Raw genomic sequence first — 23,306 nt, forward strand, 5'->3', positions numbered from 1 at the left:
GACATTAGCTACATTGATGGAAGTGCTCTTCCATGCATATAGCGGCGTCTATGCTTGGGGGAAGGGCAACAGAACTACTTTGGTCAGGGGTGTATGGATTTTTCATACCCCAAAGCAATGTAAGTGTGTACTATGTAACAGTGTACACCAGGTCTGAGTCTCTGCCAGTGTTTCATGAAGGAAGAAGATAGGGCTTGTCTAAACCCAAAAGTTGTATCTCTTTTAACTATACCAGCATTGTTAAAGCAATGCTACCTGCTTAATCTGGACACAGTTATATTGGTATAAAGGTGCTTTATTACCAGTGTAGCTATTCCTGTATAGAAAAGGGAACAAGCTGTACTGGTCTAAGGCACCTTTGTAAGGCAACTGCATCCACCTGGGGGTTGTACTGGTATAACCATTTCAGTAAAACATCAGACCACCTAACCAAAATAGTTATCCTGGAGCAAAATCTGTGCAGGGAAGTTCTTAGAGTAGCCCTGACCACCAACGCTACTTTAACTTACACCTTCTTAAATCTTCTGTTACGTCAGCATGCAAGTTGCACCAACTTACATTCCTTTACACATCATTAGAGTCAATGTAAGTAGGTCAAAGGGCATATGAGCGTAAAGAAGCCAGAATGTAAGGAAGTCTACTTTACATCAGTGAATTTGGCGCACGGCCTGTGCAGAGCAAGGATCATTGTAGGGCAGGATCCTGACAAGGAGAGAGCCAGTGGAGATTCCTGAGAAAGGATGGGGATGGTTGTGCTTCTCGCTAATGGGTGAACAAATTGTAATAGAATCAGGTATACTTTAAAGTGGCAATATAAAAATGAGATTTGCCTGGTGGAGATAGTCCTTGGTGTGGTTTTCATGATAGGCTTTCAAAACAATTAAGTTAATTATGAATCCAGTGTGTTGGGTGCTACATTCTTGTCATAGGGAACCACACTCCTCCCATCTCCTTCCATTCTGGGAGACTTTTCGCAGCCTTGCACTATAAATCTGTGGACTATAATTATTCCTTTATGAGAGCTTGAATTCTAGAAATAAATTCAGGCTGTGTAGAGGGAAGTTTGCAGTCTAAGTATTGCATGTAAGGATATAAGACCTCACTAAAGACAATTGCTTAGTGATTAGTAAAGTGACCTCAGGTTCATGTGCACTTTGCTATCTTTTCAATATGTGCAGCTGATTAGAAGGGAAAAATAAATCTAGTATTGGAACTAGTGTTTTGCTGGAACTGAATCTTGATTTCTGTGCATAACTTCTTACCTATTAATTTTGTGAGTGAATGCTCTTTGCTTAGTTGAAGCAATCTAGATGTGATTTTTAAATAGAATGCAAATCTGTGTTTCTGTCACATAAGTTAATCCCAAGATATGGTTTATCTATCTCTTTAGTTTAGTTTTCTCAAAAATAATAAAAATAATTATCATATTTTGCATGTATATAGGACCCTTCATCCAATGATCTCACAACACTTTATAAATATAGGATCCTATTGTGCAAACACTTACTCATGTGAGTAGTCCCAAAATGGTCCCCCTTCCATAAGTAAGACTACTCATATAAGTAGGGGTTTGCAGGATCAAGCCCATATGCTAGTTAATCCTGGCATTGCCATTCTGAGCTAAATACATAATAATATTGCACCTTTTTTTTCAGATATGAAAGCCGGGGAAAATATTGGCCAAAAGTGGCTCCCATCATGGGTGTTTAAGTTTTTGGGTAACTAACTTGGAAAATGGATGACTCAAAGTTTGTTACCCAAAAACTGAGAAACTCAAAATTAGACAGCAGTTTTGAAAGTGGTCCTATATGACTTTCCCAAAGTCTCCCAGCACATAAATGGCAAAGAGCCAGGAAGCGGGTAGAATTCAGAAGTAGTGTTTCTTTGTCCTCCTTCTGCATCAGTAATACAACCCTACCTACGCTCCCCCAGTGTGAAATATCATATTTCAAACACTGGGATGAAATTTGCCAGTACATTATGTTCAAGTCCATTATAACAAACTATAAAATATAGTTTTGCAAGTTGTATTTCCCCTAATGTTGTATTTCTTTAAGACTAGGTAGCTCATTCAGTGCGGAATTCTGATACAACCTGAGTAAGTAGCTGTGAATAGCCCCATTGATTCTACTTGTGGACTAAGGTACTACTCAGCAAGGACATGGGTGGCAGAATCTGGCCCTCAGTGAACAAATATTAGTATTGGTAGTTAGAAGAGACCTTTCACTGAGAAAATAATAAGGAGTTTACCCAAATAAAAATAAGTTTTCCATCTGCATTTTCAGTGAAAGTAAACAATAAAAGCTCTCCCAAATAAAAAAACAGCAGTGCTGTTATTTAATGTGTTCTTTAATGTTAGGGCTCATTTATTTTACAGTTAAAGAAAACCTGTTAGATAAGTTAGGGTGGATGCTACCACACCGTGAACTATAGTAACTTGCACTCCTTTGCTAATGGTCTCAGCATTTCCTGGGTTCTTGTTGCTATTAATAAAAAAAAGCAATAGTCCTGGATTTCTCAAGGATAGGGAATCTCATTGGTTAAGGTATCAAAATTGTATTTTGGATTCCTGGATATAGGGTGGTTTTCATGCCAGATCTTTAGTTGATATAGATTAGCTGGAGTGGCGTTACGCTAATTTACACAAGCTGAGAAACTGGCTCTTTTGGTTGTAGACTTCTCAGACCTATGGAAAGAGTAGGAAGCAGCAAATCCATTCTGTTTGTGAGACTGGTTTTTATTCTGACACCTTAAAACAGAATGACAGTTGCCAAATGAAAAGCTGCCTGAACTTGCTTACTTGAGTAGTTCCACTGACAAATCATGTAAGTAAAAGTTGCAAGAATAGGTCCTTGCTTCCTCAGATAAGACTTACTAAACCTCTTTTCTCATCGGTTTTCAAAGCAAGGACTTTCAGTCCTCTACATTCAGGCTAGAATGTAATAGAGGCCTGCAGTGCCTGGATAGTCCCAAGACTAAACCACAGAATTGGTTTTGAATATTTAGTGTGTCATACTTGTGATCATTTGCATGGACCATGACTGTTACTGGCAAAAGGTGGTTTTTTGTTTTTGAATTGCTCAATTGTGAAGTAAGTGGAACTGCACCAGGGTTGAATTTGGCCCCGTGCTTACAATATACCCTATCAGTGACAGCAAAACAATAATAATCAGAATCACTGTTTAATCTGGAGAGAAGCTGTTAAATCTCAGAGGAAATTAGCTTTTGTAAAGCAGGGAGAACATGTCTATCTGTGGGGTGGAGGAAGGGCTAATACATGGAGAAAGAATATCTTGTTTTACTGAGATGGTGTTTCTCTAACACAATGACTGAGTTGTGATTGATCAAGATGTTATTTCTGTTCACTGACTGGATGAAGTGTGTGCAAGCACTTCTAACATGAATACTTGCACATTCAATTTTGAAATTCATTTTCTGCAAATACTTGATGTATACAACTATGACATTTGCTCAACATCTCAGATATCTGCAGAAAGCAAACACAAAAGGGGTGTGAAAATGGACAAAGAAAATTCATTTAACAACTTGAATGAATAGATTTAAAAAATGCATTATCCGTTCAGCTCTAATGGTCACTACGTACCCTTGAGCTCTCATGTGCGCAAACAGAACATTCTAAGCCCATCAATCCCTGATTTTTATTCAGAGAAATAAAGTGTGGAAGCAAAATCACAGACTACATGTTATAAGTAAAGGCAGATACTGACTGGTATATTAGATACTTCATTCTAACACTAAAAATTTCAAATTGAATTAAGCTGTTTCTGTAATGGAGTCCTCACTGAAAAATGAAGTAGTGAGAAAATAATGCAAAGAGCAGACCATTCCTGTCATTATGACACATCTCTTCTAGGTCTTATTCCTTAGCCTGTTGCTGATTTACTGTGTTATCTTGGGCAAATGACTCAAAATGTCTGTGCCTCAGTTTCCCCAGCTGCAAAATGGAGACCATCCACCAGACAAGCATGTTTTTAGCCTTAATTAAGCAATTTTGCAAAATGATTTGACATCCATCTATGAAAACTGCTACTAAAAGTGCAAAGTGGTCTTCTTCTATGGATTGTTCTCCAGTAGCACTTCTCAGGGTCAGAAGGTAACCCTAATGTCCTAGCCAACACACACTTCCTCAGAGACATGTACAGCACAGTATGTAAGCTATTGCTGAGAACATATCTGCTGAGATGCTTTCTTGCACAGTCATACCCACTAGCATCTAGCTCAGTGGTTCCCAAAGTTAGGTTCCCAGAATCCTGGGGGGGTCCTCCGTGGGTTATGCTGGGGTCCATCCCTTGAGCTGGGGTGGAATTAACCAGAACAGCATTTTGGCATTTTTGCCACATGGAGGATTCCGTTTTGTTATCAAATCGCATCCTTTGCACACCATGACATTGCACATACCATGTGTGAGAGCTCATGCTGGCAGGGGCATTCTCATGCTGGTAGTACTTGCTCATTCAGGAATACACCCTTCCTGTGAAGGTTTAGAAGAACTTTTTCTGCCACAGATGTCTGCCCCCTTCCTGTGCAGGTGCAGCAGATCCTCTGGCATCAGAACTGGGGCAGTTTCACTGCACAAATGGGTACAGAATTTCAGAAGGCTGTGCAGTGGACACACCCCTCCTGAATGGTATAGGCAGGTCTACACTAAAGAATTACTTCGGTATAATGACGTGGCTCAGAGGTGTGAATAACCTGCACCCCTGAGTGACGTAGTTATTCTGACCTAAATTCCGGTGTAGACAGCACTATGTCGGTAGGAGAGCTTCTCCCACCAACATAGCTACGACCTCTTGTGGAGGGAGAGCTGATGCTCTCGTATGCTGATGGGAGAGCTCTCTCCCATCGGTTTAGAGCATCTTCATTAAAGTGCTACAGTGGTGCAGCTGGATTGGTGCAGCTGCACCAACACAGCATTTGAAGTGTAGAGCTGCCCTTAGAGTCTATCCGTGAGAAGGTTTCCCTTGCAGCCAGATACAATGAGTTTGAATTGGCTGTTAGGGCCATAGAATCCAACGTTTTGTCAGTTTTTCTCCTGTCCCATAAAAGGGACCCATTAGGCTATAGAGCAGGGGTGGCCAAACCGTGGCTCCCGAGCTGCATGAAGCTCTTTTACAGTTAAGGTGTGGCTCGCAGAGCCCAGCATGCTCCTCCCCACCATTCTCCCCCTACCAGACAGGGGGTGGGAGGAGAGCTTGGGGCTTCTGCCCTGCGATGGGGTGATGGGGCTTCAGCCCCATGGAAGGCACCTGCCGGGGCTCAGGGCTTCAGCAGGAGTGGGGATTCAGCCCCGAGCCCTAGCAGGCTCTTCCTGTGGGACTGAAGCCCCGAGCCCCAGTAGGCCTGCCCAGTCCTGGCAGGCCCCTCCTGTGGATCTGAAGCCTAGCTCCACCATCCCGATGCAGGGCAGAAGCCCCGAGTCCCGGAAGGCATGCCTCACGGGGCTGAAGCCCTGAGACTCCCCTCCCCACAGGGCAAAAGCCCTGAGCTCCACCACCGCACTGCAGGGCAGAAGCCCTGGCAGGCACGCCTGGTTCCTGAACTTCTGAAGATTCATATGCCGCTCGGAGGGTCAGTAAATTTGGCACCCCTGCTACAGAGGCTAGTTCAGCATCTAACAGTAGAGTAGCCTCCACAGATCTGCTCCACGTTTTTGAGGCAGATTCGTCCCCACTCCTTCTCTGGAGATTCCCAGCACCCAGCCAAGTTACTTGATATGTTTATTGTATATATGACATTGACTCCATGAGAGAGGAGGAGGATTGTTGCACGACATGCAAGATGGCAGTACTAAAGGAGGAGAGCAGGATTCTGTAGAGCAGGATGTCCATGTGGTCTTTGGATAGCCTTCAGAGACATTCGGCAGCGTGGAAACAGAAGCAGAGGCAGTGGGTGCTATGTGAGAGCCCGAGATGGGGGAGCCAGTGGGACCCATAATGTGCTGAGAGAGGGACCAAAGATCTGAAAAATAAAGAAGAGAAAGAAGGAAGGAAATACTTTCGGTGAGTAGGAATTCTTTAGGATATCATCATCACAGGACAGAATCAGATCATCCCCTGGTCTGCCAGGGGGTACAATCTTTCGCTCCAGCACTGCAATGTGTAGCACATGGGGCGACTGCCTCACCACTACCGAGTCCTATTGAAGTCATTGCCTGCCTGCTATAGATTGCAGGATGAGGGCCATAGCTGGCAAAAATTCTTTTTGCATTGCCACCCCTGAAACATAATACCTCAAAGTTTGGCAGGCTCTCTGTTTTACTAAGGCCATGTCTACACTACAGGGACTATAATGGCATAGCTAGGGCACCCTAGTTGGTGAAGGTGTGCTGCTGTAGCGCTATACACGACGACATGCCCTTAATCAGTACGTCACTTAATTAGGTTGTCTCCTAGGGAATAGATTAAGCCTAATAATTATAATAATGAGTCTTGCTTAACTGGAAGAGTATTAGTATAAATTCCATTTAATTGAAAGGTTTCAGAGTAACAGCCGTGTTAGTCTGTATTCGCAAAAAGAAAAGGAGTACTTGTGGCACCTTAGAGACTAACCAATTTATTTGAGCGTAAGCTTTTGTGAGCTACAGCTCACTTCATCGGATGAAATGCATTTGGTGGGTGTTGAAGAGTTAAGTGTTGCTTAACCAGGTGTGGATTAGGTATTAAATTCACAGATCCCTCTTGTAATAAAGAAATTGCTGTATAAAGTTTAAAGAAAGAAGACATAAAGATGGAACGTGAGACTCTATATTGCTTTTGTGCTTGTATTTTTACCGCATAGAGCATTCTTTTTCAACTTTTAAAGTAATGACAATAAGCCATTCAAATTGAGTAGATTCTATTGCATATTTTTTATGGGAGGGAGTGTTGTCTACAGGTTACAGCAGAGAATGTGGGAACTGAGAGACCTGGGATATATTTGCAGCTCTGCTACTAACTTGGTATGTGAATGTAGGCAACATATTTAAATCCTGTGCATCTGTTTCGCCATCTTTAAAATTGGAACGATAATATTCCCTTCATAAAAAACACTTCTCAGCGAAAGATCACAAAGCATTATGAAAATGCAAAATATTATGTCTAAACTTGAATGTGTATCACTGATTCTCTCTCTTGTGACAACATAGCAGTATGGCTGCATAGATCTTATAACTCTCTCCAATCAGCTGGTCTAGGGTCAGCCAGGTAGGGTCAAACCTCAGCCCAATATGGCAACCAAGCCTGCAGGATAGAAAAACAGACTGGCAGTGGTTAAAATGCTGGAGAACCTTTTCAGCTGGGGTCCAGCTGCCAGTTATATAAAGGAAGCAGGTAGGGGTTGTTTCAAGATGGAGAGGGAAGGGCTTGATAGCTCAGTTTGTACTCTAGAAATAAGAAAACTCTATGTTTGCACCCTGAAAAAGCCCATTATGGACAGAATGAGCATCTGAATGTGAACCTATGTTCCTGGCTGTCATGCCCATCTGCCTCTGATATACCACACAAGCTCTGGCTTTGGAAACTCTGAGCCAAATCATGCAGTCTTTACTCAGACTAAACTTTCATTGCCTCTGGCATAGACGCTGACTCTGCAGGTGCTCCGGGGCTAGAGCACCCATGGGGAAAAAATAGCTGGTGCTCCGCACCCACCGGCAGCTGAGCTCCCCCATCCTTCTACCCCATCCCAGTGCACCGCGTCCCCACTCCTCCCCCTCCCTCCCTCCCAGTGCTTCCCAACACCCCCTCCCCCCGGCCGCCTAACAGCTATTTGGCGGCGCTTAGGACTTTCGGGGAGGGAGGGGGAGGAGCGGGGACATGGCGTGCTCAGAGAAGGAGGCGGAGAAGGGGCAGGGACTTTGGGGAAAGGGGTGGAATGGGGATGGGAAGGGGGTGGGGACTTTGGGGAAGGGGGCGGGGACTTTGGGGTGGGGAGAGGGCTGTGCAGGCTTGGGAAGAGGAGGAGTCAGGGGTGGGGCCGGGGGGGGGGTCGAGCCCCCACTGGGCAGAGGAAAGTTCGGCGCCTATGGCCTCTGGTGGGAGTTTTGCCCAGTGAGGATTATTAGATTTGCTCCATAAAGCTCTATTTTGGGTATTGGTCCGTGTGGGTGGTAGAGGGAAGCTTAATTGTTTTTTATACAGGGTAGCAGCAGCATAATTTCAAAAAATTGCTACAGAAATTAAATCAGTATCCATTTTACAGTCAAACTTTGTTCGCTAAGAGACCCACAGGGCTGACAGTCTTTCTTTAATGTGACATTTGCATTCTTGCATCTGTACCAAAAGATCTGCAGACAGATAGTGTGTTCATGTAACTATGAGTCAGCATTTACTGTTAGTGAGTAAAGTTTAAGACTCTAGCACCTGTTTGATGTCTGGTTTGGTATCAGGTACAGTAGATGGTGGAACATAAAAGAAAGATAAACATGAATCTGTTCCTTCCCACGAGCTATTTACTTTTTCTATTAACCTACAATAAAAAACAAAAGCTGTTGTCAAGGGTGCTTACGGAGGCAGAGCCAGTGAACAAATAGCCTTGTGGGGATGTCTCAGGTCTCTTGCTGCTTACATAGGATGTTCACTTTGAGAGGTATGGTCTAGTGGTCTTAGGATAGGAGTGGAAGCCAGGTATTCTGACACTGACTTTCTGTGGCCTTGAGGCTTTCCTTTTTAGCCTGTGCCTCATGCCATTTCTGTTGAATGGGAATAATTCTACTTACTTATCTACCTTATGGGGAAATTGTGAAGATGAATTAATTAATGAACTAACACGAGTAAAGCACCCTACAGATGAAAAACACTTGTAAAGTCCTAAGTATTTTTGTCATTAAGGTACCAGTGAAAAGATCATCAAAAAGAAGACTAATAATCACAGAAGTAAAAGGCAGAGTGAGGAGCTTGCCTTGCATCAGGCACAGAGCAGTTGCCGGACCCAAGGACAGGATAAGTCAAGGCACCACTGGATACCCCAAAATGGGGAGGGTGCCAGGTGTTTAACTATAGATTCATCATATTGCTGCAGATTTACACTCGCAGATTTTAAGCATACAACTTAGCAAAAAATGTATCCTCATTTCTGCCCTTTTTTCCCATTCTCAGGACACAGAAGCATATCAGAAGTAGTGTGCTTTGCCCTGGAGGGGAATGGAGAAGGTGGAAAGTGCCTCAGGTTGTTAGAACCCCACCAGTTGAATAACAACAGTAACAACGTCCAGAGGGTGTCCTGGCCACACCTTAGCCCTCTGGGTAAAACCTAGAGAACCCATGCTTTCCAAGACGATTCATGGCAACTGATTCAGCTGCTTTCTGCATACATGGTGAAGTCTCCTTGTGAAATTGCCATAGAAGTCACCATTTTTAGAACTAAATGCAAAATTTGTTTCAACTTATTGAGGGAAAGCTAAATTCCTCCTCCCCCACACATGTAGACAAATAACGCCCACCACCCACCAACATGCAAATAAACCTGCAAGCTACACCTAACTATTTCTCCTACAGTCTGCCAAAGAAGAAAGGGAGATTGTTATTTGACTTCTATTTTTAAATACTTGGGAGGTGCTTGCCTACTACAGTTCAGGGGACTATATAAGTACTGAGATAGAATCTGATAACTCCTACAGCAGCACTGACACCAGCTTAAACAGCTCGATTATGAAATTCTCCACCTAAATGGTGATCATTAGCAGAACAGTAGCTTCTGGTCCATGCTGATGCTCGCATAAACATCCTTGCACTTAGTCACCTTGTTAATTACAAGCAGGATGAAATTATTGTAGCTACTCTCCCCCCTTTTTGTTTTGCATGAAGCCAAACCCATCAATAATAACCTACGAACTTGCACAGTCATCATCCATGTTAGTCTACTATATTTTGGGCTGCGGTTTAGTATAATGATGAAGTGGTTTCTTTTAATAGAAACTTTAAAAAGTCTGCCACTCTGAGTGGGATGTGAAAACATCTGACACTCTGGAAAAGGATATATTCTTGGCAGTGTTGATCTGCTGAAATCATTTATAAGGTGTCTCCACCAAAGTCATTTTATTGTCACAGGAGCAATTTTCTGCACAACTTTATTTTTGTTTGATGAGCCAACATCAATCCCATCCCAAGAGAGAAAAGAACCCAGGGAAATATAACGCCACTTACACTACCACACTTCATATAATAGAGTTTCACCTTCCCTACCCCCGGGCTAGATGCCGCGAGTGCAGGCAGGTGCTATGCAAGCTTCCCCGCACAACTCTGTTAATGCCTCTCACTTTAGGCTTGTGACATCCAGGGTTGTTCAAGGACTTCTTGTAGGTAGACCTGGCCAGCTGACCCCAAGTGTTTGGTGGTTTTGTGATGTAGACAAATGGGAAATAGGATGAGCTACCAGATGCCTTTTTGCTTGTGTCAGGGTTCCTTCCCCACTCTGAACTCTAGGGTACAGATGTGGGGACCTGCATGAAAGACCCTCTACGATTATTCTTACCAGCTTAGGTTAAAAGCTTCCCCAAGGTACAAGCTTTGCCTTGTCCTTGAACAGTATGCTGCCACCACCAAGTGTTTTAAACAAAGAACAGGGAAAGAGACCACTTGGAGACATCTTTCCCCAAAATATCCCTCCCAAACCCTACAGCTTGTGACCTAAATTGAGATTTGAACCAATGATGACACAGTTTCAAGGATGGTGCTGGACAGGTAGCTTAGAAGCCTAATCATCAGGTGTGAAACATCAAGGGCCAAATTCAGAGGTGAGTTTTAGGGGGTCAAAACTGGTGTAACATACACCTTCTTCTGGCCTCTCAGCCACCAACTCAGTCAGCCTTTTAGGGCCGAGTCCCCGGGTTCAGCTGAGCTGCACTCAGCAGAGGACATGAGGCAAGAGGAAGATGATTCTAAGGCTATGTCTAGACTACTGCAGTAAGTCGACCTAAGTTACACTACTCCTGCTATGTGAATAACGTACCTGGAGTCCACGTAACTTAGGTCGACTTACTGCGGTGTCTACACTGCGCTGGGTCGACGGGAGACGTTTTTCCATCAATTTACCTTACTCCTCTCGTTCCCGGTGGAGTACTGGAGTTGACCGTAGAGCGCTCTGCCATTGATTTAGTGGCTCTTCACTAAAGACCCCCGGTGCATCGATCGCAGCAGCATTTATCCCGCGGTAGCGTAGCCATGGCTTAAGCTACCTTTCTACTCCCTTGATCCTTTGACTGACCAGGGGCCAAAAGGCTGCTCTATATTGCACCAGCTAAAATGGTTCCCTAGGGAGTGTTCTGTCAGCTAGGGGTTGCTGGAGGGCAGTGAGCAATCAATAGCCAGCCTAAGAACAGCCCCTACGTCTGGGGGGGGGGGAATGGGGGGGTGGAGCAGGTGGCATAAAACTGACTGTGCCAGTTTTACACCAAATGTATATTCCTTTTATGTCAGAGGACTCTCCCAATGCCATTTTAGGGCAGCTCTTTGTCACCTTTGTGCTACTTTAGCAATGCAAAGGGGATGAAGCTAAGGTCCAGGGGATGGCACTTGGACTTGCGTCTACTTAAGGTGTGTGTATCTTGCATCTTCTTACACATCACTCCTGCATTTGTCACACTGAGTCTAAGGGAGTATAAGCTGGTGTAACTGACCTGAGGATGGGGCCATAAAAGGGGGGTAGCAGAAAAAGATAACAGGAAGATGTAAGTTAAAGTAAGAGGTGGCCTACTTTAATTTACACCTACTTATACCTTCCTGTTTGCTTTTCCTGCTCCGCACATCTTCTGACCTCTCAGAATGTAAATCACACCAGCTGAGATTCAGTTAGATCCACCTCTGAATTTGGCCCCTAGACTCTGTGGAACCAAAAATTCAAACTTTAGAAGGATTGACTTGGCCCTTTATACTTCCAAGGTAGGCAAACTGAGTCCATGTAGTTTGCATGGAACTGATTTGGATGAGACCTTAACACCATCATTCTGTGGGAGATCAAAAATCTCATGGCAATTTTGGTTTGTCTCTGAGTTCTGAGCCAAAATGTCCCCTCCCCATGCTATTATATGGCATGGTGTATGCTGGTTGGTTGATCGCCTCTCAAAGCTAGCTGCATTTCATTGGTTCTGTTTGTGTATGATTGTCTTAACAAATGCTTTAGGTTGGAAGGTGCTGTATACACATACTGGCCAGATCTTCAGCTAATACAAACTGATGTAGTTCCTTTGCTTTCAATGGAGCTATGCCAATTTATATGAGCTGAGGATATGGCCATAAAACATTAGTATTAAAATTCACATTACCTAGACTTCAATGTTTAAGGATTATTACGTAAAACAGTTATTCTTGAATGTGAAAGAGGCCTGTGAACATAGGTGCTGGAAGCAGGGGTGCTGGGAGTGCTACTGCACCCCCTGGCTTGAAGTGGTTTCCATTATACACAGGGTTTACAGTATGGTTCAGTGGCTCACAACACCCCCACTATAAATAACGTTCCAGCATCCCGGCCTGTGAACAATTTAAAGAGGGAGGGGACTTGCAGATCTCAGATTTCTTTCTCTGTCAGAATGGAAGCAGATTAAAAAAAAAATTATATGAATAGAAAAAATTGGCCCAAACCAATCTCTCTATCTTCTTATTTTCTTTTTAATCCTGAAAACTGAGTTAGTAACACTTTTTTTCTCTTTAAAAATATTGCTAAAAATATTCTCCTGGTGTGAGGGCTTTGACTGCCAAGTTTCAAGTCCGCAAGCATATTTTTACAGCCAAGTTACAAATCCATGAAAAATAGATTTATTGTCTAAGTATAAAATAACTTGGCCATCTCTGGTGCCAAGATCCACAAGATTCTTCTATGTCTCAGGAGGAAACATATTTTTTCCCCTTAGCTAATGCAGTCTATAAAAACTAGATATAAATATGCAGATACAAAGGCCTCTTAAGAATGCATCAGAACTCAGACCATTAAAAGACAAGACACTTTAACAACAACAACAAAATTAAAAGTAACAATTTTAACTGATTCTGTTTCCAAAAATCTTCCATGCCCTAAGTCAGTGGTGGGCAATCTCTGGCCCATGGGCCGCACACTGACCATTAGGGTAATCCGCTTCCTGCAGCTCCCATTGGCTGGGAACAGCGAACCGCGGCCACTGGGAGCTGCACGCGGCCATGCAAATGTGAACAAACAGTCTGGTGGTCCGCCAGTGGATTACCTGATGGGCCGCATGCGGCCCGCAGGCTGCAGATTGCCCACCACTGCCGTAAATGAAATAATGAAGGCTAATTGATGGCATTGCCAAATCTTGAAGTCACTCAGTGGACTCATAATGAGTGCTTGCAGCAGGCATTTGGCTGTTGTTCAGTTGTGTCCCTGTAGCTACTGTACTGTGGATGAAATCCTGACCCCATTGAAGTCAATGGGAGTTTTGCTATTACAATCAATGGGGCTAGGATTTCAGCCTATACGTTTGTCACTCTCACCTGGCAATGATACACAGATGGTGGAGACCCCCTCGGAGTACCAGCTGCTGGTCCTGGCTGCTATCACCACAATTGGAGATCTTGTGGACTACAGCCAGTAGGATTGGGTGGACCCCATAGCACTTGCCCAGTGCATGGGGAGGACCAACTTCATGTCTCCCTCTGTATGCTCCAAGAGGCAAAGGCCACTCTTCCCGTACCTCTCTTGCATACCTTGAGCGAGTCCTGCAGAAGGGTGCTTCCTACCTGGCTCGTCTTCTGGAGCTCAAAATCAGGGCCCCTGCACATAAGCTCCCCTGCTCATCCCCAGCTCACCATTTGAGTAGGCTGCTCAATCTTCAGATGATCTATCTCTAGACTGCATTCAGAGACCATATCTAAGCACTTGTGCGCCATACTGTGCATTTCCGTGCCCTTTTGTCCCACTCTGACACCAAATGACAGGATGTCCTTCCACCTAGCGAGGGTAAGGATGCCCAGTGGGCCAGCCTCTATTCCATATTGGTTCCACAGCCCACTGGGGACACATATTGGTGGCTCCTCCATGGGGCTGTGAGCATGGGCATGTGGCTGGTGCATAGAATCATAGAATACCAGGGTTGGAAGGGACCTCAGGAGGTCATCTAGTCCAATCCCCTGCTCAAAGCAGGACCAATCCCCAACTAAATCATCCCAGCCAGGGCTTTGTCAACCCTGACCTTAAAAACTTCTAGGGAAGGAGATTCCACCACCTTCCTAGGTAACACATTCCAGTGTTTCACCACCCTCCTAGTGAAAAAGTTTCTCCTAATATCCAACCTAAACCTGCCCCACTGCAACTTGAGACCATTACTCCTTGTTCTGTCATCAGCTACCACTGAGAACAGTCTAGATCCATCCTCTTTGGAACCGCCTTTCAGGTAGTTGAAAGCAGCTATCAAATCCCCCCTCATTCTTCTCTTCCGCAGACTAAACAATCCCAGTTCCCTCAGCCTCTCCTCATGAGTCATGTGTTCCAGTCCCCTAATCATTTTTGTTGCCCTCCGCTGGACTCTTTCCAATTTTTCCACATCCTTCTTGTAGTGTGGGACCCAAAACTGGACACAGTACTCCAGATGATGCCTCACCAATGTCGAATAGAGGGGAACTATCACATCCCTCGATCTGCTGGCAATGCCCCTACATATACATCCCAAAATGCCATTGGCCTTCTTGGCAACAAGGGCACACTGTTGACTCATATCCAGCTTCTCGTCCACTTGAACCCCTAAGTCCTTTTCTGCCGAACTGCTGCTGAGCCATTCGGTCCCTAGTCTGTAGTGGTGCATGGGATTCTTCCGTCCTAAGTGCAGGACTCTGCACTTGTCCTTGTTGAACCTCATCAGATTTCTTTTGGCCCAATCCTCTAATTTATCTAGGGCCCTCTGTATTCTATCCCTACCCTCCAGTGTATCTACCTCTCTTCCCAGTTTAGTGTCATCTGCAAACTTGCTGAGGGTGCAATCCACACCATCCTCCAGATCATTTATGAAGATATTGAACAAAACCGGCCTGAGGACCGACCCTTGGGGCACTCCACTTGATACCGGCTGCCATCCAGACATGGAGCCATTGATCACTACCCGTTGAGCCTGACAATCTAGCCAACTTTCTACCCACCTTATAGTGCATTCATCCAGCCCATACTTCTTTAACTTGCTGACAAGAATACTGTGGGAGACCATGTCAAAAGCTTTGCTAAAGTCAAGGAACAACACGTCCACCACTTTCCCCTCATCCACAGAGCCAGTTATCTCATCATAGAAAGCAATTAGATTAGTCAGGCATGACTTGCCTTTCGTGAATCCATGCTAACTGTTCCTGATCACTTTCCTCTCCTCTAAGTGCTTCAGAATTGATTCCTTGAGGACCTGCTCCATGATTTTTCCAGGGACTGAGGTGAGGCTGACTGGCCTGTAGTTCCCAGGATCCTCCTTCTTCCCTTTTTTAAAGATGGGCACTACATTAGCCTTTTTCCAGTCGTCCGGGACTTCCCCCGATCGCCATGAGTTTTCAAAGATAATGGCCAATGGCTCTGCAATCACATCCGCCAACTCCTTTAGCACAATAGTGCAATTCTTGGACACTTGCCCCTTCGGCAAGAAGGAGATCATTGCTCCAGTGTTCCGGGCAACAGGCCCTGTTCTGGATCTTCCAGGACCTCTTGCACTTTTCCCCACATCTACTCATCTACGCACTCTATCCATGACTCCATGAAATCAAGAGACCTCGTCCTCAGTCTCTTCCTGGCATTGACCATAATGGCCACTTACCAATCCAGGAAGAGGAAGCTCTATGGGGAGGTTCTCTGTGATTGTAAGGATTATTTCCCCACTCCGGTTATCTCACATATCCAAGAAGAGTTCTTCTGGGCAGCATTGACTGACTCTTCACACTCTTTTGTGGAGCAGAGGGCACTGTCTGAGGTTTTCTGCTCAGTTGCCCATTCGCTGTCCATTCACTGTTCTTTGAACCACATTTCCGTTTTTGGGTTTTGCTTTGTGGTCCATGACATTTCGTTGTTTTCTGGACTCTGTTGCCCCTTTCTTGATTGAGGGTGTGGGCTTTTGGCCTAAGTGGGCTTAGGTCACCCTCCCAGAATTCAGATAGGGTCAGCTAACAATAAACACAAGGCGTATTAGTTGGTCACCAGTTATTTGCGGGTTTTGTAAAACTAATATGTATTCCCCAACCATTTTCCTCTGAAAAGATCCCCCAAATCTTGCATTTTAAAAATAGTTTGAGTATTACAATGACAATGCTCTGTCAGTTTTACTTTATATATATATATGTATATATATATATAAAATTATTAATAATACTCCTCAGTTTGTATATGTGTGTGTGTGTGTATATATATATATGAGATATATAATATGTGTGTGTGTGTATATATATATCTGCAAGCATAATGTAAAGCTTTAAAATAAACTATAAGTCATCAAAGAGACAAGATGGGTGAGGTAATGTCTATTATTGGATCAGCTTCTGTTGGTGAGAGAGACAAGCTTTCAAGCCACACAGAGCTCTGTGTTGCTCAAAACCTGATCTCGCTTGCCAACAGAAGCTGGTCCAATAAATGACATTACCTCACCCACCTTGTCTCACTAATATCCTGGGACTGACATGGCTCAAATTACACGGCATATAAATCATAAGTCATTTTGTTGTCATCATTCACGCCCAATCTGTAAAAGGCAATAGTGACAAAACAATTCACACTAGTATGAAGACAATAATATGAAAGAACAAATGGCCTTAAATAAAGAGGCAAACATATTAATTGATATATTAGTTATATAGCCTGTTTCAGGCCAAAGGATTCCACGGCCACTTATAAATGTTATGTGCTGAGCAATTGCTTTACCCACCACTAAGATATAACCTTTGGAATTGTGTGCATTTGTTTAACTGTACACAACACTTCTACACAACCGTTTAGGCTATGTAGCAATATTTTATCCAGTTGAAAAATGGCAGGGGGACTTTAGGAAGGCAGAATGCAATTACCAGTTGGAGTTTAGCCAGGAGTTTGAGATTAACATCCTTATACTTGGGGTGGGGGTGGAGGGTGGGGGGAAGTGTTTTTCTTCAGAAAGGGCAGGAGGATTGCACCCATAGAAAGGGAGTCTAACTTTCAACTGTGGGCCCCAAATCCTGTATCTGAGTGCTCAAATCTGCACTTAACCTCTTAATGTTGGTACTTAGTCACTCATTGAGGATCCCTCCTATGTGGGATTTGGGCATCTGTTATTATTTATTAATTACCATATGGCATAAGAGCCCTAGTCATTAACCACCTATCTTTGATGCCCATGTTTGAAAACTGGACCTCATGTACCAGATTTCTAAATGATGAACTCCATTTTTATGCCCACAATTTGGAGCCAGAATTTCCCAGATTTCTGGAGTGTTGATTTGGGCCCCTCTTTAATCCCCAAAATAGAGTCTTAATTGATCCAAATTTCCAAATTTTCTTCAGATTTTCTCATCACTACAAATTTACCACTGAAAGGAATGTGCTTTGAAAAGACAATAGCTGCCTCTCTTAAGGAGAAGAGGAGGGGGAAAATTCCTGATGTGACTTCATAAAATACTAAACAAAATATTTCAAGTATTCATGAGATCTAGTTCTTGAAGCTCTGCTAAAGAAAAGACACATTCTTACCCAGCTCCCACATAGCTAACACTCTGCTTTGCAAAGCAAATCTTTGTAGCTCACACGTTCAGTCAAGGGTTTAAGTGCCTCAGCCAAGACGTGGGTCTAAAAGATTGAGCGTTTAATATTTAAACTTTAAATATTTAATATTAAACTCTGGTAGCAGAGCTTTTGTGAATGAGGGAAAAAAGTATATGCTTGTTGTCCTCTTTAAGTGTCTTATATCCCTGAACAAATCTATTAGGTTACTACCTTCCTTTTATTTCAGATCTTTCATCAAGACTCACGTCTGCCATGAAATGTAGAAGAAATCAGCAAAAGAATAATGGCTAGACTGAGATGCATTTGAGGAAAGTGGCAGAGTGGCAATTAAAGAAAGTCAATACTGGTTTATTTAGGTCATTACCAATAAGTGCTCCGTTCTACAGTTCAGTGCATCGGGGTGCACTGCTGTGCACATACATGGTAGATTGCAGGACTGAGGTCTAAACAAATGAAATAGTAAATGTATATGGGCCTGATACAAACCCCATTAAAGTCAGTGGAAAGACTCACATTGGACTGAGGTCTCTCTCTCTCCCTCTCTCTTTGCTGCGCTTTGTACATTGCTTATCTTCTTAGATTCTTTGGGCAGGGACCATATCTTCTGTGTTTCTACAGTAGAGTGGTTCTCAACCCGTGGCACATGGGATGCTAGCATCCCAATCACACACAGCTGTGGCCAATATGACATCCTCAAGGCCATAGAGGTAGTATATATATTGTGTGGATGCAGCCCACATAACACACAGAGAGTTGTATATGCAGCCCACTATGGTAAATAGGTTGATAACCACTGGTATAGTGTCTACCACAATGGGCCTCTGGGCACTAGATTAATATGAATATTAAATAATATTTTACTATCTGGTTACCACTTATTATCCAAATCTAATAAAGTTGCTACTAAACCAGCCAGCCTATATCCAGTTTCTCCTTAAATCAAAGAAACTAAAAACAGAATCTCTTCACTTGACTGAAAAGTCACGCTAGGCTTGCATCCCTTTAAACTGTGTTGATATCATTAGCTGAACAGGATTTTATCTGATAATATTTTTAATATAACTTACTTATACCCCTTTGCCATGCTTACACTTTTATTTACAATAAATTATTTTCATTTTCAATTTTCTTAATTACATATACTCTTCAAAACTGAATTTGATGCCACAAGTTAGATTTTTTTCCCCAATGATCTTTGAGACCTCAGTTCAATTGGATTGAAGTTTTAAAAAAGAGAGAGACCTTAGCCACAAAGTTCAGATGCCAATGTGGAGCTGAACTTTCCCAAAGTTCGGTTCACCTTATATCACTCCCCAGTGTTCTTCAACACCTTCCTTTTAAAGGAAGAATGAACCTTACACAAAACCCCAGATCCAAACATCTCTGATCGTTCCCAAAGCTTCCACACATCCCAAAGTTCAGAGGTGTTTGGATCTGGGATTTTGTCTAAAGCTGAGTCATATCTCTGTTAAAACAAAGGCTGTGAAGAAGTGATATAAGATTATATTGGTTCCTTGAGGTAGGAGAACAAAAAAAAAAAAAAATCAGGAAAAAAATCTGTAGACAAAAGAAAAAAAATCTGCCAAAGCAAGTCAGTTGTTTTTAAATTTTCTTTAAGATGCTTTGTGGCAGCAAGAAATTTACATATCAAGGAAAACTATTAAGAAAAATAGCAAGCTAAGCTCATTCCCTGCTGCCTGCTTGCCATTGATTGTAAACTCTCATAACCTGTGTGAAATCATGAGGTCTTCTAACTACCAGTGAGAATAGTGAAGGTGATCTTGAAAGAAAGTAACGGCAGACTTGAAGCCTATAAAAGAACAACCCTGGTATTAGTATATTTTTACCAGGAAGAAAATGTTAGGTAAGTGAATTTAATAGCAGTGTTTTTATTTCTTTTATAGGAAAGTTGAGAGAAAAGGCAAGAGAGAAAGAAAGAGCAGATCTTGATTGCTTTGCCCATTTCCCACCCAGAAAGAACTTTTAGTTCTTAATTTCACAACCACAAGGCCTAAATAAACATTAGTAGTCTCTACTAATTATGTATGTGAGGGTGCTCAAAGTACAGCCTGGAGGCTAAATATGTCCCATGGTGTCCTAAACTCTGCCTTCCATGATCATACTCTCCCTGTAATTGTAGTATGAGGACAGGGGAATCAAGGGCAGGTTTTTATTTCTGAAGAACAACCACCATTTCTATAATAACACTTTGCACCCTTTACTATCACCCATTCATGGATCTCGAAGAGCTCTACCAACAGTGATGTGCTGTCAGAATTTCATGAGGGGTTCCCTCACTTCTTTTACCTTGGACAGCAGTACATGTGATATTCCCTGGTTAAGGTACTCTTCTTCGCCAAAAGCAATCATGTATCCAATATTTTCTTCTTTCCTGTCCCCCCATCCATCAATCCAATAGTTTCCCTTCCCACCAAAATCCATCAACTCCATACTCTTCCACAACCAAATCCATCACCATCCGCCTTCCATATATCGAAAATCTTTCTGTTTTATGTCTGCTCCCTCCCTAGCCCCTTTATGAAGTATCTGTCTAGTGGCTCCCCCTCCCCCTGCCCCTGACAGCTGTTCCTCACAGCACCAGTACTGGAGGCAGACAAATGTCCTGTGGTCTCTGATGGTGGCCATGGCAACTCATTGAAAAAGTGTCTCTTATATCACTTTGTGTCTCCTTTAACATCTTAGACCCTTACACAATCAGGATTGAGACCCAGGCATGTCATAGAGATGGATTTACTAGCATTAAAAGATGGGCTCCTTTGGGGAATATAATCTCAACCAGAAGCTATGGCCTTGACACAGAAATGACTAATGAGGTTCTTTGGCCTGAGTTATGCAGGAGATTGGAATAGATGATCACAAATCTATTAATGTTGTTTAAGCCCTCCCCAATGTTTGGACTGCTCATGCCAGTGAGTAGCTTTCAGCATTATTGATCACAGAGTGCTACTAAGCCCACATACAAGACCGAATGAGAATGTATGGCATAACACTCAGTGGGCCTCCTTTCAAACAGATCCTGCAGAATGGAGGTGAGCAGCAGCTCCTCATCCTCAAACTCCCTCATATGTGGAGACCCACAAGAGTCAATCCTGTCCACTTTCCTTTCTAACATATATATGAAAGCCCCAAGAGAGGTTGTGCAATGCCACAGACTACATTGAAACCCATATTCTAACAACAAACATTTTCACAACCCCTTCTCAGTTGGCATGAGCAATGCCTTCATACACATGACACAGTGCTTTCAAACAATAAGAACCTGATGCGAAAAACAACTCATCCCAGTAAAGAGGGAAGTGATGCTTACAGGAAGAGGGAAACACTTAAGGACCTAGCCAAGACCCTGACTGTATCCTTTTCAAAAGTGCACATCCTACTGGAATCCTCTCTGCTCCATGAAACCAAATGTCAGAAGCCAGAGACATACTCTTCCAGATGGAGAAAGTGAAGGACAGATAATTTAAGTGACCTGCCTAAAGTCAAATGGTAAAGTCTATGGCAGAACTAAAAATAGAACCCAGACTTCCTGACTCCTAGGCTTGCATCTTAATCACAAGGCCATACATCTCATCATCTTTCTATTTACCTGTTAAGGACAGATGCACATACAAGTAAATGCTATGGGAGTGTGCATCATTTGTGATGCAAAGGATACACGAATTTGAGGGGCTCCTCATGCTGTCAACCAATTGTCATTGCAGCCCTTGGTTTTCCAAGATTCAGATGCGTTTGAAGATACAGAATGTTAAGGGAAGAGCGACACAAATAATAATAATAATAATAATGATGATCAGCCATCCAATGAACAGATTTGAGGGCCACAAAAGCTATGTAATTGGAGATGGACATTTAAGTGGGAAGAAAATGTAAGGACCTATGAAATTAACACTTCTTTGGCTAAAAAGAATTAGCTGGATTTTTATTTTACTGAGGTCTTTGGCTGGCCAAATGTTTGTTTGTGAACTGATTCCTAATTCTAATTATTCAAGAACTGTATGTGCATTTGTATATCCCAACAAAGTTGTTCATCTCTTGGTAAACTGTTCATCTCTGCATTTACAGCATTTCCTCAGAAATATCTGTCCCTGTAAAAAGCAGGTTTTACAGGAGTCACTGGACAAAATATGACGGGTAAGAAAAGTAACTGTAAAAGAAATGTCATTTTTCCCTCTCATTCAGCTCTGGATGCTATAGACAAGAAGTAATAGAGAATAACTATCGGGCTACATAAGTGTAACTGAGAGTAGCCCTCAGACTCTGAAATAACATACTGTGTGAAAGTGATAGGAAATCATAGGCATTGCTTAGTGTGCTATCTTATGTCTATGGAGGTTCTTGACTGTATTGATACAGGTGCACAAATGTCATTAGCAAAATGCAGTTTATTGAGATGTGTAATGTTACTGATCGCAATGCCTCTTCAAATATAGTTTTCTGTTTGTATCCCTTGTCCCTCCATCATCCCTTGTATCTACAGATGTTGGAAGAGGCACTTCTTTACAGCCAAGTCAAGAGGATAAATATGTTGAGGTCCTCTTACGTGCTAATTATTTCAGTGAATACTTTTTAAGAATAAATGTTCCATGTGCCAAGTGAAATTAAAGAAATACAGTGGAGATCTTTGTATCATAGATATTAGAGATGGGAAAAATCTATTAGATTATTTCATTCATTCCCATTCCCTGATGGAAGGATTGTCCTTACAATACAGTATCCTGTCTAGTTTCAAATGAGTCATACAATAAGATCTGAGTATCAGCTAAAGGAATAAACCGATTTAGAGGGATAAGTATGCAGAAATAGACTATCCCTTTTCAACAGAAAAATTAGTCAGATAAAAGGAGGAATCTGTTAAATTAATACAATATTGGGGCCAAATCCTTCTTGCTTTGCTCATAGGAGCAGTTCCACTGGACATGATTTCCCCCTTTTATTTCCACTGGTGTAAATAAGGAGTAACTCCACTGAAGTCATTGGCATTACCTGAGTGCAAAATTGGTGTAGATGAGAGAAGACTCAAGGCCAGTGGAACTACATGGACAGCATTTGGCCCCATGTGTATTCAACTAAAACATATTTGCCCTTTTACAAGTGATAGCAGACTTTGATGCTATGTAGGACAGTTTCCTACTGATGCTGAGTCAGGTATTTTCTTCATGTAATGTGTTTCCTTGAACAGGGACAGTAACAGACTGCACACAATCAGTCCACAATCTTTTGCTGAAACTTCAGATAAGATACCACTGCCTTATACCACGAAAAGGTGACTTGGGCTTCTGTCTCACTTCAGGACTTTTACAAACTCAGATAAATCATGCTGTTTAAACACATTTTGTGCCTCTTTCCCTCCCTCAGTCCCTGCATTTTACACATAGGAAATCCCTAGTTCAAGATTTCTGTCTGACCAAATGGTCTGGAAAAGCAGCCTGGCCAATTAACCCTTCTTTTTGTGCCACAGATCAGTGATACAATGGAAATTCAGAAGGTATAAGAACCCAGACAAAAAACAGAGCTTTAACCCATACAGTGCCCTTAACAATTTTCTGAGTGCAGTTACTGCATGGCATCTTTAACTCTTTCTATGGAAAATTTCATCCTGGGTGCTTATATATCAATGACTCATAGGGTAC

The sequence above is a fragment of the Natator depressus genome, chromosome 1, assembly GCF_965152275.1.
Source record: "Natator depressus isolate rNatDep1 chromosome 1, rNatDep2.hap1, whole genome shotgun sequence".
In the NCBI taxonomy this organism is placed as follows: Eukaryota; Metazoa; Chordata; order Testudines; family Cheloniidae; genus Natator; species Natator depressus.